Below are 17421 nucleotides of genomic sequence, written 5' to 3'. Positions count from 1 at the left end.
TTTCTTTGAACTGATTAAAGTGTGTCTGTCCGACTTTTAGGTACTTATGTATATTAACCCCACACTTTATAGCGTTTTAAACAAAATGAACAAAAACAAAATAAATTAAAAATACCAAAATAAACTTGAACTTTCATTTTCTAGTTGTCTATTTGGCTATTCTAAAAAGGAAGTACAAAATTTGTAGAGCCTCAATTTAGTAGCTGTTTCTATTTTTCTTTGAATTTGAAAAGTCAAGTATACAATTTTATTACAATCGCAATTTTTATTTTTTGTTTTTTGATTTGTTAGCGCGGAAATGCTATTTATAATCAAACCAAGAAAAACAAGCAACAATATAAATAAATAAATAATATGGTAAATGCTTATAAATTGTTTACTTAGTTTCTAGTGAATATTGCAATGGTGCGCATCTAAAAATAGAGTCGTTAATCGAGTTAATGCCGCAAAAGATTGTTTTTCTGGCTTGTTGAAGAATTTAATTTTAAAATTATTTTTTTTGATTCAATTGAACAAGAAAAAGAAGAATAAAACAAAAATTATAATATTCTTAAGTTATACAAAGAGGAATTAATAAATTTTACACAAAAACGAGTGAAGTGTTTTTAATGGAATGTTATTAATTTTTATTTTTTGAAAACCCCTATTGAGTGAAAAATTAGCGCCATTCGTATGGTGTTCATTTTCGCTGAGTATTTTTTGTTTTTCAAAATAAACAATTTTAATAAATTAATGATGTATTTAGTAAGAAAAGTAAATTTTCTCGAATGAAAGGATATTTTTTGTTTAGATATTAAACAGGTGGCTTATGAGCGAAATATTGCAACGAACTAAATAATTGTTTTGTACACATCATTTAATTTAAAAATAAAAAAAATAGATTCTTAATGAATGTAATTTTTTTTTGCCAAAACAACAGAAATAAGTACAATTTTCTGTTTCGTATTTAATTTTTTGAAAACACAATTTGAAGTTTTTAATTAAAGAAGTATTTAGTTTTTCCCCACATAATGATTGACATTGTGGTTGAATTTGGTTGCTTTTATTTATGTATGTCTTTATTAACAACTAAAGATACTTATAAAGGGTGTTTTTTAGATGCATCAGAAATGTCGATGGTTTGATAGTTGGGAATGTCAAATAGTGGTAAAATCACGGTTGCCAGTTTGGTCGTTAACGACAAAATGTGGTCATAATATTCTTACTTGGTCGCATGGTCATTTCTTATTCCATTTGGTCCCTTTTTTAAGAAATTGAAAATAAAACTCGACTTTATTTTCAAAAATTAAATGCCTAAAGTACTTTTCATTTGTAAACGGTACATACATGTATTTAATTGAATGCATCCCATAAAAAATGCACACGCTGAATGCATTCATTTCACAAGTTATTGACAGATATGATGAAATAGTTTGATTTCGAAATCTATTTTTGTTAACGAAAGTTTTTAGTCGAAAACTGATTTTAGTAGCATTTAAGTAATATTTTTTGTAGATTTAATTGTTTTGTGAAAAAACTGACTGTTGGATTCTTATAAAAAAAAAACGGAATGTCGGAAACAATATTTTCAAAATAAATTAGTTTGAAGCAATTGTTTTTAAGTTTTGAAAAGATATTTGTCGAAAGTAAATTTTTACCAACTTTAAGTAATTTTTTTTTTAAGTTTTTAAATTTTATAAAAAATAACTATAAATTCGATTTTTCTTAAAATTTTACCAGATGTCAAAAACTTTATTTTTCAGAGATATATCGGTTTTTTGTTCTTTCAATATTCGAGGTGAAAATTACGAAAATGCAACACGGACTAGGAAATAAATTAGAATGAGTTTGTAAGACAAAATTCATAAGGTGACGTGTTACAATGTTTACACAGTTTGATTAACGTATTTAGTGATAGGTTTTCATTTTCAACACCTTCTCTAAAGAACTGTTCATTATTTTTAAGAAATCCATTTTTTATTATGAGGGTTTTTCAATAAGGGCGGGTAGGTGTTGAAAATAAAACAAAAAGCTGTGTGTGAGGTGAAGGCCTGTGTTATGTTCACCTTAAGGAAACTCCACAGTAAAAAGTATAGCGGGGTCAGATAGTATAACTTTGGTGGCCAATTCACATCACTCCTGCGAGAAATAACCTTACACTCAAATCGTTCATGTAAAACTTTAATCGTGGCCTTTGCTGTGTAGACCGTATCGTCATTTTTCGCCCTGCTGGAACCACATGTCGTCTAGGTCCATATGGTTCAATTTGGGGTTTCCTGCAAAAAGATTCCAAGCCTGGTCAGCAAAAAAACTGCGTTGTCTTTGGTCATGAATTTTGAGCTCCTGGGTTAGTTGGATCTTGTACGGGTATAGGCCCAAGTCCCGACGCAAAATTCGTCAAGTTGAAGTGTTCTCTGCCGATCTTGCATTCCTTGAACGTACGGGTGTTGTCTGATTATTTACTGGCTGATTATTTATTTATGCATGGTTCGATGCACTCTACTAAGAGGTTATTAGGGTCAAGAAGGTAAGTTTCCGTTGTTTTAAAGTCAATCCAATTGAGGAAAACCGGAATAAGTTCAAGCAAGCCAGGAAGGCCATTTGTAAAAAATATGAGGAATTCTTCCTTTTCCTCGGTCCCTACGCTCGTTGCCAATGACACTCCATTTGTAAGCTCTTTTAAGAAAGCTTATCTCTAATCTTGCTGGGCAGTGAGTGTGACTCCACCTGTACTTGAGCAAGTTAGTGATTCTATTGGGCACATCTTTTTTCGCACTCGCACTGTGGGGAGTTCTTTTACCGTTATTTCAACGGTTTTTGCTCTAGAGAAATAGCTAGTTGCATTCCCCCCCTTAAACAGTTCAACCGTAATACTCGCTCTTCTAGGAATGCGCATCAAAATACCCTCGAGCCCAACTTCGGTTGTACTGTCAAGTACAGAGATTCGGTCTTTAACCGTACTACGTGAATGTGGAATGCCTTGCCACACTGTTTTTCCCAGGCATTGCAATATTCAGGAATGTTAAACCAATGTGCATCGATACCTTCTTTCAACCCCTCTCTCCCTTTCCTAGTGCTCACACTGTGTCTACATAATAAGGGTAGCAGGTACCCCTAGAGCATGCGCTTATCATAAAAAAAAAAGAAAATTGCAAAGGAAGTTTGTTATTGCTCTTGTGGAAAAACCTGCCAACATCTGGTCTGTTTGAAGATATTATAGCTTAACTTCTGCACCCCCTAACTTTTCACGAATAAATTTTGCCTTGATATTAAGATGCTTCGTTCTCGGCGATTAATGGTTATTTCAGCACTTTTACTATGGAATTACAAATGTTTGTTGTACAACTGGAGATAGCTCACCTTCCAGATGATTAAGCCATAGATATTCTTGGCTAGCAGCCACAACTGACCTAACTTCAGCTTCGGTTGAAGAAAGTGCGACCGTTTCTTCACGTTTAGAAGCCTGTGGTGGAGCACCTGATTGGAATCTAAATACCATGGCTATATTTGTGAATCGTCCGACTTCCATATAAACAGCCCAGTCTGCGTCGCAGAATCCAGCCATGTGATACTATCTTCAGGTAGCCAATGCATTTATTAATCGTACCTTTCACGTATGACAGGTTACCAGTGCACCTTCCCTGGATTTGTACAAAATCTACTCAGTAGATTCATGGCGTAGCAGATGTGGGGGCGTGTGACTTCGGGAGCTAAAAGCAAACAGTCTATTGCCTGCATAAAAGGCACAACCTTCATTTGCTGTTCTTCATTATCATCCTTGGGACACATACATATCTGATGACAGCTTTTGATTAAGATCTGCCGGTGTAGTCATCTATGTTAAAGCGTCTCAAAATATCTTAAATATACTGAGATTGATCAATTTTTAAAGACGACTTACTTTGCTTGATCCGTATGCCTACAACTGAAGTTATTGGGAAGCTCTTCCCTCAAATTAGTCAAAGTGAGTTCAAAAATGATCGACATCACTGCGTTTTAAGCCCATTTTTTAATTTCGTTTTAAACTTAAGCCTTGCCTTTGCAACCAAAGATATGAAGATGAACCGGAGTCATACTAGGCCAACAATTTTGTTGTTATCGTAAGATTTTGTTCTTAGAAAAATTCAATCTGTTTTGTTGAAATACAAATTTTCAATTAACAAAAATAGATTTTGAAATCAAATTATTTCATCATATCCAAAATTCCATTGGTATTTTTTAGTTAATTTTTTTAGAAGAATTCAACTCACATTTTTATTATTTTAAAAAATACGAAAACCTACAAAAACAATAAAATACTGATAAAAAATGGGTTTCGACTGAAGTATTAGGAGGATAAAGGAAGATATTGACTTAAAATAATTTATCTCGCACAAAATATTGTCATGAATATTTTGTAAAAGACGAATTGACAGACGGGAAAGGAAGCTATCAGTGTGGCATCCCAGACTCTTTTATTTCAAAATCAATTTCAGACAACTTTTTCTTCAGAAATGGTACTGTTAACTGGCCCTCGTTCACGCGACTTAACGCTTCACATTAACTTTTATGTGTCTATGTTAAGTTATTGACTTATGGCTAAGAAGTAATAAAGCATTAAAAACCAATATTAAAGCAATATTATTATTTTTTTAACTTGTTAAGCTTTTTAAAAAAAAAAACACCCTATACATGAACATGAATGGAAATTCAAGTGATGCAAAGCAATTTATTGCGTACAAGATTAATTTCAACACCTACCTACATGCATCCAATTCATACCATTCATCCATAGAAGCTGTATAGCTGTAGGCATTATTTTATTTTTTATTTTTATAATATTTTCTACCTTGGCTTTTATTCTGATGCTTTTGAGTTTATCCTTGTTGGGAAATCGTTTTTATTTTTTCTTCTTTTTTTCTATTAAAAAAGGCATAATGGATGTAGTTGAATTGTTCGGTTGAATATGAAGTGCACTTTTCCTATTAAGATTTTCAAGAGAGAATCTAACAAGTGGACGAAGATGACGACGAAGACGAAGTTGAAGATGAAGGCACATCAGAACTCTGCAGTCATTTGCGTTTTAAATTCCTAAATTAATTTAATACTAGTAGATCGGGGGTTTTTGCAACAAGGACTTAAAAACTTGCTTTATTTATTTTTATCTTTCCACTGGAAGTTATTGTAATTAATTAGATTTGTCAAATTGAAAGTTTTGAAGTTTTCTAACTTTTTAAGGCCATTAGAATCTAAGAAGTTCGTAATTTCGAGATAAGAGATATACACAAAGCGAGAAAAATCTCGGCTTTAATCTTGTTTCGTCAACCCTAGAAATTAAAATATCTGAGAAGAGACCGAGACTGTATATTTGGGACCGAATTATTTTTCAGTTTTCTAAGTTTGATGCCGACTCTAGGGCTGTTTCTACACTTTTTCCTTTAGAATATAATGCAATAAATGCAGGTCCTAGGTTACTGCTGACATGGATACTGAGGAGTCTCTCTGACGGATTAAGAGTAGACGATGTAACACTAATTAGTCTATTGTCCTTAGCAGCAGTGTAGCTAGGTTTACCAGATTTAGGTATAAGAACTACTCTGACTACGCGCCACATCCTAGGTACATATCCCTTGATCTGAGGTTCTTATGGAATATATTGCAAGGATGTAGGATTACTAGATCAGCGCTCATTTCTGGCATCATTGGAAAGATACCGTCCGGACCTGACGACTTGAATGGTAAAAAGGGGCGTATGACCCATTTAATGGTATCCACTGTTAACAGCGCGCTCGGACCTATATTTTTTAGATTAGATTAATAGCTATGATTGGTTGTTAACATAATTACAGCCCAGGAAGTAGGTATTTACCATGAGTTCTAAGCTTTCTCGACAAGATTCTGTCCTTTGACTAGTGATTTTTTTCAGTGACCCCGTGGGTACTTTTGCTAGAATTTTTCGAAATCTCGCTGAATTTTTGGTACACCCTATTTTCTCCAAGCGCTTCTTTCGGCTCATTGTGACAATTCCTTGAATATTTTTTGACTTAACACGAAGGAGTCCCAATCGCTGTCAAGTCTAGTGCTTCTGGCAGCATTGAAAAGTCTTCTTGTTTCTGTCCTTAAGTTACCAAGCTCGTTAGTCTTCCATGGTGTTTTTTTTTTGTTTACCTGCCTCTGAAGGCGGTTTGGGTGGTAAACTATCTTCAAAAGCGTCCCTTAAAATTTCTGTAAGCTCAGTTGTAACTGTTGCTAATCCTTTAGGAAACATCTTTAAACAATTGCACAAAGCGTGCCAGTTAGTGATTCTATGGGACCAATCTTTTTTCGCACTCGTACTGTGCCAAAAGAGTTCTTAAAGATCTCAACATTCATAAATCCACTGGTCCGGATGGTATCCCCGCTATTGTTCCGAAAAGGTGTTCTTCAACGCTAATAAAACAACTGCGTAAGCTTTTTCGTCTGTCCTACTCCTCAGGTCTCTGTCCGAGTGGAACATCATGCGTCCAGCCTATTCCCAAAAAAGGTGAATCGTCCTCACTCTCTAATTACCGACCGATTGTACTTACGTCCCTTCTTTCAAAGGTCATAAAAACGCTGATTAACTATCAGCCTAAAAATATCTTGAGGAACGGAAGCTTCTTAATGACCGGCAATACGGCTTTCGATGCAATAGGTCCACTGGTTATTTCATGGTTCATCTCACAGAACAGTGGAACAAATCTCTACATCGTTTTGGAAAAAGTAAGATTATTGCACATTATATTTCAAATGCATGTGATAGGGTTTGGCATCAGGCTCTCTTATCGAAAATGCGTGCTTTCGGTTTTCATGAATCATTGCTTAATTGGATTAGTAATTACCTTTTGGATCTTTCAATACAAGTAGTATTGGTTGGATTCAAGTCTAAAAACTTGAAAGCAAATTCTAGTGTGCTTTATTCTATCTTCAACACTTTTTCTCATTTTTATTAATGATCTCCTGTCTGCAACTTCTAATATAATACCTATACATTGTTTCGCTGAGGATAGACTCATAACTTTTCATGTTCGTTTTCAGACTGACGTCCCTCTTCTTCTGATGTGGAACTGTAACGACAAAATATGATAAGCTCATTAAATTGCGACCTAAACAGTATTGTACAATGGGGAATAAGAAATCGTGTGGAATTTAATGCTTCGAAAATCCAAAGCTGTTTAGTATCGTAAAAGCGAGATATACCCCTTTTGCCATTATCCATGAATGGCAATGAGACTGAACACCTCGATATTCTTGGTATGTGTATCACCAATCACCTCTTGTGGAATGATCACATACGCGATGACGCCAGAAATTCCGCAATGTGTTTAGGTTTCCTTAGGCGATGCAAGAAATGTTGCACACCTCCCGATCTGGCTGTTATCTACAAGACTTATATATGTTCAAAGCTTGAGTATAACTCCCATGTCTGGGCTGGTGCTCCTGCAACTTACATAAGCCTCTAGAACAATATTGAAAGTAGAACATTTAGATTGGTTGGTGATATTACCATCATAAGATCATTTACGTTGGATTATCGTCAAAATGTTTTTTGTCCCACCCTTTTTTACCGTTATTTCAACAGTTTAACCTTAATACTCGCGCTTTTAGAAATTCTCAACCCAGCTTCGGTTGTACTTTCAAGCACAGAGATTCGTTTTTTAGCCCTACTACACGAATGTGGAAATATGAAATATTCAGGAATTCAAAACCAATGTGCACCGACACCTCCTTTCAACCCCTCTCTCCCTTACTGTGTCTACATAATAAGGGTAACATTATTCCGTTGAGTGTGCGCTTATTATAAAATAAAACAAAATTGTAGAACTATGTTTGTAATGTTTTTTTGGACATTTTTAAAAACGAATCAATGTATGTCTAGAATATATACAATAGATATTGCTTCTAAACATATATTACCTTATGACAGTTTTTAACAATAGAATCATTGTTCGAAAAAATAAAGTATTGATTTAAAAACTTAATTTAGACTTATTTCAAAAAAAACTTGGTATAAACAAAGTAACCGTTTTCTTCCCAAAAATATATTAAATTCTATTTATTTTAATTACATACTTTTTAAATTCTTTAAATGATTATTTGGCTTATTAATTAACTATCAAGTGCGAATTTAAAATCCCACCAACTGAAACTTATCAATGTGGGTCGCATCCCAGCCTCTTTTTGATTAAAATCAAACTCAAACCATTTCTTTGAAATTGCACATTTTGTTGTCTAATGAATTCGTTTAGTGGTTAACCACACTTTCAAAAAATTGTTGCTTAAAAAATATTTCATGGAAATTTAAATGAGCGACTGTCAAGCATGACAATGTATTTCCACCAACGATGGCACGGGTACCCACTCCCAGTCATCACTTGTTTAAAGCACTTTGAAAAAGTCTAAAACCTACCTCTATGAGTAAGCACATGTTTTCTCAAAAACAAAGCGCACAATTGATGATGGGGATGGGAATGGAGTTTGGGTAGCTATAAGGAAAATCCATTTAAATTCCGGACTCGACTGCGATGCGAGTACATGTACTCGTATAATGATTTGCAAAAAAAGGCAGGATTCGAAACAACTAACATTATGAATGAACTTACTCATAGTCATAGGCATCAACTTCAGTGAGTAAATGTTTCCGGGAACAAAATTCCAACCGGATATTTATCGCGAACAAAAATCACATATAAAGTGAGATGTCTGTAACAAATTGACGATGAAAATATTTGTTTCAAACTGCCATTAAATACTTTGTAGATTTATGAGGTGTAGTTGTCATCTTAAAATCTACGCTGAACATTGGGATGGAGATTTTTAATCGTAAGAAAAAGTAAATGTATCACAAATTTGCTAAATTAGATGACAAATGGTTTTCTTTCTCCTTGTTTATTGTTGTTTAAGTGTCTTGGAAAATGTATGAGATGAGATTCCATTAAGATTTTAGCTGACCCATCAAAGCCCAGACAGAGCTACTTAATCCCTCTTATCAATGCCAAATCTGGAGTTTATAGCTCTTAACAAACAGTTCAAGGGTATTTAAGGAAAAAAATCCTTATGTCATCATTAAGATTTGAAAAGTCTATCTTGGCTATACAAGTATGTTCTTTTCTTATGCTGACTTCCTACCCATGTCAAAATGTGTTAAGAAGTGTTTAAAAATTCTATAACGTGCGTGCCGAAGTATGAAAGATGTGATTATTTTTGTACATTTTTTAAGTGCCTTGGAAAATTTAAGAGAATAAGAAAAGATCAATTAATCAGAAATGTCAAAGTGTTTAAAATGACTGTTATAATTTTGTCAAGCGCTTAATGTATATGAGTGAGTTTTGTGCGTAGTGAATTAAAAACGAGATATTGAAGGCAAGTAATTGACCCCTAAAAAAGACTTAACACTTCAAATGCAGGCAACATTGGGTTGTGCCAGGTTTTTGTTCTACGTTTCTCGAATTGTGAAGTTTAAGGTGTTTTGTTTCAAGATATTCAAAACATTCAAACAATTCAGTAGAAAAAAATGAAATTTTATACATTTATTTCTATAGCAAATTCACCAAACTCTGTTCGTTTTAACAAGCACTCAAGTCGAAATACAATTGGTAATTTAAACGTTTCTATGTTCAACGAGGATTTCTTGAGTACCTATACATATGAAAATTCAAACATTAATTGTGAATGTTCGCTGCATAAAACTGTTATATAGAATTTTGCTAATAAGAGGTTTATTTAGAATTTTAAAAAAAAGTATTTTTAAATAAGAATCAACTAATACTTGTGTCAAAGTTTGAAGGTATTTTTGAACCAATGGAAAACTAGATGACAGGGAAATGGCAACAATATCTTCATCTACAGCGCCATGTTCCTTTTATTAAGTTTACATGACCTTTTCCTCGATAACTTCACGACTTTAAGCTTTAAGGTCTTTAATAAAAGTGATTTCTCAGTTAATATCTTTTTGACAACACTGGTTTAAACAGCTGACACACGTTACGTGTTTTGTTTCACTGTCAAATTCAGTTTGGTCTTTAATTTAGCCATGAACCGTCTTACAAACGAACAATGCTTGCAAATTATTGAATTTTATTATCAAAATGAGTGCTCTGTTAAGAAAGTTTATCGCGCACTTCTTCCAGCGAGCGACGAAGCTCATATTTTGCTCAATGGGTACGTGGAGTAAATATCAGCAAGAAGCATTGCAAGAGCTACGAATGCATCCAGAAAAAGTCACAGTTTGGTGCGGTTTATGAGCTGGTGCCATCATTGGACCGTACTTCTTCAAAGATGATAAGAATCGTATCGTAACTGTGGATGGTGAGCGCTACCGTGAGATGATATCCAACTTTTGTTTGCCCAAAATGCAAGAGGTTGAACTGCATGACATGTGGTTTCAACAAGACGGTGCCACATGCCACACAGCACGCGCAACAATGAACTTATTGAAAGGCGAGTTTGGTGAACATTTTTTTTCAAGTTCGGGACCGGTCAATTGGCCGCCTAGATCGTGTGATTTAACGCCCTTAGACTATTTTTTGTGGGGCTATATTAAAGCTCATGTCTATAGAGTCAAGCCCGCTTCATTCATGAAGCATTTGAAGAAAACATTGAAGTATTTATTCGTGAGATACCGGCCGAAATGTTGGAAAGAGTATGCCAAAATTGGACTAAGAGGATGGACCATGAAGCCGCAGTCAAGGTCAATATTTGCATGAAATAATCTTCAAACATTAAATTTTTCCTATAGCTTTAAAAAAATCACCCTTATTATTGTGCATTGGCATAACCCTTATATTTCACGTGAATCTATAGACAAAATTTTCTAAAGGTGTTAAAACGGAAGAACTCGATGCTAATAAAAATATTTTATTGCCTACAAAACGATCGGCAGTAGCCACATTTTTGTATTTAAAATTTGGGACAACTGTAAGAAGATATGTTAGAATAATAATTAAAAAAAACACACAAATAGAAGAAAATTTTGTGAAAATCAAAAGTTAAAAAAAAATTTACTTACTAAAAAAAAAACTAACTTAAACTAACAAAATGAACAACTTTCAAGAAGAAATGGTAAGAAAACATCTGGAAATTGAGATTCTATAAAAAAAAAGTTAAATTGCTTTAAGGAGGGGGTTTGTTCATAGACTACTACATTAACATGTGGTGTTGAAGCGAGCTTGTCGGGGATCAGAGTCGAGTCAAAATTTGTTAAGAAAAACCTGTACGGAAAAGTTGGTTTTACAGAAAATACATTATGGTCTGTTTATTTGCATGTTTGTCTTAAAAAAATATAATTTTGTTTTAATCAAACTACAAAAAAAATCGACATGGAGTAGGTACCATATTCTTATATCTTAAAAATATCAATCTAGAACATTTAAAAAACGATCTCCTTGCAGTAGACTGGTTAAGGATTTATTACAAGTAGATTTCTTACAAAATAACATTAAAAATCTTTTCGATACTCATATTCCGCTCATAAAAAAATCCTCAAGGTTTACCCATGTCCATGGTTTACTAATGAAATTAAAAATCTATTGCACCAGTGAGATCAATTCTTTAAGTGATGGAAAAGATTTAGATAAGATGTACTTTACAACAATTATCGTGTACTGAGAAATAGAGTAACCTGCAAAACAAACGTGGCAAAAAGACGTTATTATGCCCCGAGACTAGATGCTTCGCAAGCTAAACATACATTATGAAACAATCTAAAAGATATTAGAGTCGGCAAACAAGTAAACTGACAAAGCATCACTGTTGAATGTTAATACTGTTCAGTTTCCAAAAATCAGTTCCCAAAAATCAAACCGATTTCAGACCCCTTGCCGTTTTATCGTTTCTCTCCAAAGTTCTTGAGAAAGTGATGAGTTTCCAAATACGTAGATTTCTTCAAGATAATAAATTACTCTGTGATAATCAGTCCGGTTTTCGTCCGAAACATAGTTGTACCACAGCTTTAATAAATGAAGACATTTGGCAAGCGGTAGACAGTGACAAAATAGCTTTCCTTATCTTGCTTGATTTCTCTAAGGTAATATTAAGATTTTGATAAAGTTATAACCACAATGTTCTGTGTAGTAAGCTTCGAAGTCAATTTTCTTTTTCTTTGTCATCTACAAAGCTTGTAGCCTCGTATTAAGACGGAAGTTGTCAGGCAGTCGCTATAATAAACTCCGTATCAGACTTCCTTCCACCTAGTTAAGGTGTTCCACAGGGCTAAATACTTGGTCCGCTATTTTTCTCGATGTACATAAATGACCTACCCAAATCTTTATTAAGTTTCTTAGTTGATATGGACTTAGTTGATATGTACGAATGGTCTCAGTTTAAATTCATCCAAGTCAAAATGTTTGGTTATTTCCAGAAAAGCGCTTGACACTCCATGTTTTCCAAAAGTGTATCTTAATAATAGTAGTATCGAATTCGTTGACTCCGCAAAAAATCTTTGTTTAACATTCAACAAAAACTTCAACTGGAATAACCATATCAGATGGAGGCCTTCGCATGCTTTGGGCAACACAAAAATCACTCCGTTAAAAACCAGAATAATCCTGGCAAAAGCGCTACCTATTCCAATGAATGACATTTGGTGTGAAATTTTTAGCAACTGCGACTATGAGCACAAGCGAAAACTCAACGTGGCATACAACAATATCACGAGTTATATTTTTGGACTAAAAAATATGAACTTGTGTCCTCATTTGCCAGATCTATTTATGGTATCAGTCTTGATGATCTTTTTAAGTTGAAAACGCCGACCCTACTTTATAATATTCTTTAAATGCGTCAACCTACCAACGTTTATAGCAGGGTATGTTTAACGCGTTCATCTAGAACTCCGGACCTCGTGCCTATTCGCCATACGTTTTTGGTTCCTAAACGACAATTCCTTATTTTTGCTATTGGGCTTTGGAATTCTTAAGATTCATAAGTTGCAGAACACTATTCAGAGTTAAACTGAAGCAATTCCTGGGAGAGCCTGTCCGATGATGGTGATTATTAATTTTATTTGTATTAGTATTATGTGTACCCAGGGCCGTCTTTACCCTTTTGGGGGCCCTGGGCACTGTTCGAAAATGGGGCCCCTTTATGATTATATAAAGATGTTATGTTATGTAGTAAAGGTATACAGACAAAATCACATAGCTTTGAATTGATATTTATTCTTTTTGTTTTTGAAATAAATAATTTTTTTTAATTCATTAAAAAGATAATTAGTTATTGCAGCATTTAAAACATAAACATAAACAAAGTAAAAATAAAAACAAAAAAATAAATAATTCATATAAAAATTTAAAATAAAATAAACAAAATTTAATGAAGGGGTCTTTTTTCATTTTCGTGTCGACTAATTTTCAATTAGTCTTTTAAATACAGGCATTCAGCATGTAGTTCATCTCCATTCATATCTCCGGGATAAAATTTAGCAAAAGATTTGCAGTTCTGTTCTAAGTCTTCTGAATTCAGATTTTTTAATCGAAAAAAAGTCAAAACGTTGGCCAATCTTCGTATACGAACCTAATCGCTGTGTAAAATGAACGCTTAGTGTGTCGACAATGGGAAGAAGGGTTTCAATTTTAAATCTTTCTTTCCCAGTCAGAATTACTGAGGGTCCAGGGCCGTCAAAAAAAGTATGGCGTGAGCTTCTGCACCTCATCCTTTCAGAAAGGTCCTTATATTCGGAATCCGGGGTTTTTGTCTGGCTGATGAATCAAAGTTATCAAAATTGTCCCTGAGTCCAATTATAAATTCATGCATTTAGCAAATTTATTGCAATATCCAAGGTAATATTTTGGTTAGGAAGTAAAGTACTTGTTTTATTAATTTTTTGCAATACAGAGTTCCACAGTTCTGTAAGTATGGTAAATTCAAGCTTGGACATTTTTTGCAAAGACTAAATGCTTCTTCTCTGGCCTATCGTGCCTGTGCTTAATCGTTCGCTATAGACATCAAAGCTTCTTCAATTTCTTGATGACATTTATATAAGGCGCTTAGTGTATCAGCTCGCGCCAACCATCTTGTTTGAGAAAGACTTTTTAAAACTTTTTTTGGACCTAAATGAGCAGTCAACACACTCCATCGATGAGAAGATATCGAAAAGAAGTTATACAATTTTTGAACAATGTCAAAGAATTTGGTTGCTTCTAAGACACACCCAGCGGCATGCACTACCAAGTTTAATTTAATTTACATTTTTCTTTTATTCTTACCTGCAGATCAGAAAACCTTCCTGACATATTTGCCGCGTTGTCGTAGCTTTGGCCTCTAAAATTTGTTATCAATCTGTTATCAAAATGTCATGATCCTCTAAAAACTTCAGTATGGTTTCCGCTAAATAATCAGATCTATGTTCGTTAATTGGAATAAAGTCCAAAAACCTTTCAACAGGCTCGTTTTACGTAGCGAATAATAAATGTTAGTTGATTAATATGAGACTATTAACGCTAATTGAAAAATATTTTGCCATTTTGACATCTTTTGCAATAATTTTCAAAACCTGTCTTCCCATGAGATGAATAAATTCATTACAGATATTTGCTGAAAAAACGCATGACCACTTATTAGATATCCAAATTTGCTTAAATGATCTGCGAGAAACCGGTCAAACTCGCTAAGCAACTCAATGTATCTCAAACAATTCCCGTTATTGGGAGATCCGAGGATCTCATTGTCACCGCGAAATGGAAGTCCTCTCGAAGCTAAAAACTTTACAACGACTACAATCCGAGTTGTTGCAGTTTCATGATTAAGGCCCTGCCCCTGGCTTTTTGATTCATCTCCGGAATTTTTAGAAAATGTGGAGGACGAAATTTTTTCAACTTGGGAAGATGACGACTCATTGTCATGCAGCTCGCCCTTTTAAATAAAAATAAATGTATACATATTTCTGAAGAAACTAACTTATGAAATAAAAATGTGTGCTTGAACATTTTTAATTTCTTTTTACAAATGAAGTTTGGACACTAGGCATCAAAGCGCATTGAAATTTCTGGATTAATGTATTGATTATTATTACTTGCAGACGTTTCTCCTGCAATTAAAGTGAAATACGATGTCAGTTTTGGTAATTTTTCAATTAATTCTTTCTGTTGTTTAGATTTGTTCCTTTTCTCGGATCCACATATGTATGTACATATAATTTCCAAGGGAATGTGATTTAAATTGTTCAGCAAAGGTTGTTGTTCAGCAAGGAAAGTACGAATTCTGATCATTCATTATGCATCTAAAATTGTATCGAAATATTTTTTTTCTTAAAAATAGGCCAATAGAGGTTAAGTAATGTTTCAGCAATGTGGGGGCCCCTGGTGGTTGCGGGGCCCTGGGCCTGGGCCCAGTTGTAAAGAGGGGTCTGTGTGTACTCATTATTTTTCAGATTAAAATTTATCATACATTATATAATTTTGGTTTTGTAGTATTTATAAATTAAATTGTGAGTACATAATTAAATTTATTTTTTTCTGAACTTGTAAAACTCTGTTTGTAACACTTACATTAAATAATATATCATAGAATTTTCTTTGAAGTTTGCACTATATTAAATGAGATATGGTATCTTACTGTGTACGTTATTTAATAAATAAATTGAATTGAATCGAAAATGAAATTGAAATTGGTGAAAAACTAATTCTATCCTTTAACAAATATTGTTGTCAACATTCAGTAACATTTTGAAAAAAATCGAATTGACAGTAGAATAAATGAAAACCTACTAAAAGTTATTAAACAAAAAATTTTACCTTCAAACTTATTTCAAATATTTTATAAAAATCCACCAGTCCGTTTTTTCATAAATAATTAAAATCTTCATGCTACTAAAATGGGTAAAAATTTGTTTTCGACTAAAAGTCTCGTTAAAAACAACTAGATTATGAAATAAAACTATTTCATTATATGCAAAACATTGTTGGTAATTTTGAAATTTTCAAGATGGTTCAACTGACAACTTTTTTTAACAAAACACGAAAACCTAAAAACTTTTAAGCAAAACAAATCCCAGCCTATTTTTTATTTTAATATTTATATCCTCGTCACAAAAAACAATAAAATTAAAGTTAAAATATTATAAAAACAAATTAAAAGTATCTTATCAGCTTCTCAGAATGACTTGTATCTATTTCTAAGATAAAATCAACACATCACAAAAGACCTATCAATATTAATAGAAAAAAAGATAATATTTGGTTTCGACTGTTATTGTAGATAGTAAGAAACATAATAATGCTTAAGAAATTAAGTTAAAAAATCAAAATTTAAGCACGTATTAAGTAAAAGCTACCCCAAAATCAATCAATATTATTTGTCTATTAATTTTTTAATGAAATTCTCATGTCAATAATGGTCCTTTATTTTATGTTTAATATAAACTTCACGCATATGCCAATTATCATAAGTAGATACTTTAAATTGATGATATGCAATTGATAGATCGATTTAATACATACTCGTATGTATTTTTGATACCATGTTGTTGAAATTAAAGTTCATTGTGATACAAGACATTTATTTATACCAACACATTTATATAAATTAAATTTTGATTTATTTATTTATAATATGATAAATAAAAGGTATAACACCTTTTAACATAAATACTTCCGATAAATCACTGTGAAGGTGTTAATTAAAATTCGAAGTTGTGGATTTTGCCAGATAAAAATCATCATCAGTAATTCAATGAATGAAATTTAAACATACATAAGTAGGTATACATATATCGAAATTGTGTTAATGTTATACTTCCATTTAAATTCTGAACAAAAATTCAAATAAAACAGAGATTTCTGTTAACCGTCGTAGTTGGTTGGAATTGTATCCTCATAAGAACCCATGAATTTTAATAAATTATTTAAAAAAAAGAGATATAAGTAAATAAAAGAAACATTGTATACCATTTTATTTAACTTTAATTCTATTTTATTTTTTATTTTTCAGATATGGATAAATGTAAATCACAATTTGGCAAAAGTTTCTGCATCTGAATTGAAGTTTCATTCACGCTGATTTTCAAGGTATATTTACTTTTCTTTTTAAAAGGCTTTATTTTAAAGTTAAAAAAAATCCCTTAAAACTTATTTCAAACAAAATCTTTTTATTATACCGCCTTCATTCTTCTGATTTATAAAAGTATATGATTGTCTTTTAAGTTTGAGGTTCGAAAAAATTTTAACTTTCCCATCATTGGAAAATTAAAACAGTAAAATAAAGTGTATCTCTCAAGAAACTTTATTCACTCATTCCATTAAGATAAACTTGACGTTTTTTAGATATAGATATATGTACTTTGTTGAAAAGTAACTATAACTATATACTTATATAGGACTTGTTTGAAGTGAAGGAATTATTTTTACTCCTTTGCTACTTCAAGATAACCTCAACCTCTCACTTCTACAATTTTTTTCATTGGAATTCAACAAAAATCATGAAAAATAATAGAAAAATATCTATGTGAGG

At 32.7% G+C, this 17421-nt stretch overlaps 1 protein-coding gene across 4 annotated transcripts in view; it reads left to right on the top strand.

Moving 5' to 3' along the window:
* Positions 1-17421, top strand: part of LOC129941611 (receptor-type guanylate cyclase Gyc76C-like) — a 178537-nt gene that overhangs the window by 70509 nt on the left and 90607 nt on the right. For all 4 annotated transcript variants that reach the window (XM_056050543.1, XM_056050469.1, XM_056050325.1 and 1 more), the window contains one exon: positions 16903-16979. The gene's annotated coding sequence lies outside the window, so the exon portion shown is untranslated. The remainder of the gene's footprint in view (positions 1-16902; positions 16980-17421) is intronic.

The sequence above is a fragment of the Eupeodes corollae genome, chromosome 1, assembly GCF_945859685.1.
Source record: "Eupeodes corollae chromosome 1, idEupCoro1.1, whole genome shotgun sequence".
Taxonomy (NCBI): Eukaryota; Metazoa; Arthropoda; class Insecta; order Diptera; family Syrphidae; genus Eupeodes; species Eupeodes corollae.
This window is presented reverse-complemented; position numbering and strand designations above follow the sequence as displayed.